Source organism: Amphimedon queenslandica, unplaced genomic scaffold, assembly GCF_000090795.2.
Source record: "Amphimedon queenslandica unplaced genomic scaffold, v1.1 AMPQUscaffold_5880_Cont22158, whole genome shotgun sequence".
In the NCBI taxonomy this organism is placed as follows: domain Eukaryota; kingdom Metazoa; phylum Porifera; class Demospongiae; order Haplosclerida; family Niphatidae; genus Amphimedon; species Amphimedon queenslandica.
In genome coordinates this window covers 1-1763 of record NW_003553825.1, presented here as the reverse complement: position 1 = coordinate 1763, position 1763 = coordinate 1, and the positions used below count along the sequence as shown (strand labels likewise).

Genomic DNA, 1763 nt, shown 5'->3' with positions numbered 1-1763 from the left:
ATACATGCAGTGCAGCAACTTTACTCATTAGATCTACCCATGTGTATACATGTGGTGTATCAAGCAGTGTAAAGGGTCAATCCTGTGAGGAGGTCCTTCTTCAACCTTATTGACTTGAGACAATACACAATGTAATGACTCCTAGTGTAACATTAAAAGATTGATACTTTTATCTTGTGTATCCATCAATGGATCTGGTGTAATGTATCAGATAATGTAGGATATGGTATGCATTCACCACCAGTCCTATATAATGACTATCACTCACTTCTCATCACTACTCAATCATTTCATGTATCATTGTTGTTAATCTATTAGCTGCTAAAAGAGCATTAACTGCAAGTTGTTTTAAATACCTTGTTACCATCTCAAGGTGTGAATTTAAGTGGTAGCAGGAAAAGGAAGTATTGGAATAAAGCTGCAGCTGTGTTTGTAAAAAAATTAAGAACAAATACAACAATGACCAAAACAACAAAATAATAGTAATAATAATAACAATAATAAATAAAATCAAACAATAATATTGTCCATTAATAAAGTCCTCATCAGAGCCTAAATGAACTTGCCATAGCAACAACAGAGTCTCCTCCCATTCAAGAAACATCTACAATAATAATAAAGTTATTAAAAAGAGGGAAAGTCCAATTTTGATCAGAATGAGCTCAAACTTTTCACAGAACTTAGAAACATGTAAACATGTACATGTACATGCATGTATTAGGGAATTGTATAAAAAGAGACTTCTCTTCTTTTCATTTTTGGAAAAAATTGGTTTATGATCATACTGGGACTTTGGACTGATTTTTGAGTAAATAATAGCTTCAAAACCACCCAAAATTTTTATTACTTTTTCTAACACAAATATTGATGCGCTTTTGCATAAAAATTTTAATGCAATCCTGACAAATATTTTTAAAAGTAACTAGCATTTCATTAAACAACTCTAAAGTCACCCCATATTTTTTGATACATTTTGATGCCCTTATGCTATGTAGAAAGTTTGAGCTGATTCCGTCAAATATTTTTACCTTGCAACTGGTTGAATATTGAGTGCTTGAGTTTGCCAACTGACTCAGGAGAGACCCGTCCCAATAGCTCAATAGTCATAGACCAGACACCCAGTAAGACACACTCTGCCAGGGAATGACTGGCCTCACAAGATACCACATCCTTTGATAGAACTAAGAGGAGGAGGACAGGAAGAGTATATGTACATACAATACATGATGAATGCAAAGAAAATTGATATACATGTACATGTACGTGTACATTATAAGTTAAACCGAGATAAAAGAAGCAATAACAATAATAATAAGATAATCCCATTATCTGGACTCTTGAAAGTAACAAGAAAATTAATGATGAGATTTAATACACAATAATTACATGTACATACTGTACATGTACAACACAGTCTCTCTCAAATGGGAGAGTTCCTTATCTATAGATGCATTGCTATACATACTGTACTGTACACTGTACATGTAAATCAAAAAGTAGATGTACATGAATGTTGTTCACTACTCACTAAATTTGATGTCCCCATTCTGTCCCTCTCTTTGATTTCCATTGACCTATTGAGTCCAATCTGTACTGGGATTGGTGCTAACATCAAGTAGTGAATCTGAGGGGGCAGGACACTGGTCTGTGGCCACACCTTCAATATCTTCTGAATACCACTACCTACAATGTATACATGTATATTTCCCTAAGGTCAAAAAATCTAATTTTGATTGGATGAGCTCAAACTTCTACACAACATA

The 1763-nt window shown here is 33.9% G+C and overlaps 1 long non-coding RNA gene across 1 annotated transcript; it reads right to left on the bottom strand.

Annotated features, from left to right (window-relative positions):
- Positions 1 to 515: 515 nt before the first annotated feature.
- On the bottom strand, positions 516 to 1688 carry LOC109592238 (uncharacterized). The gene is made up of 3 exons (XR_002190246.1): positions 1529 to 1688; positions 1029 to 1181; positions 516 to 604 (listed from the first exon to the last, which is right to left on the bottom strand). It is a non-coding gene; the product is annotated as an uncharacterized LOC109592238 (long non-coding RNA).
- Positions 1689 to 1763: the final 75 nt, after the last annotated feature.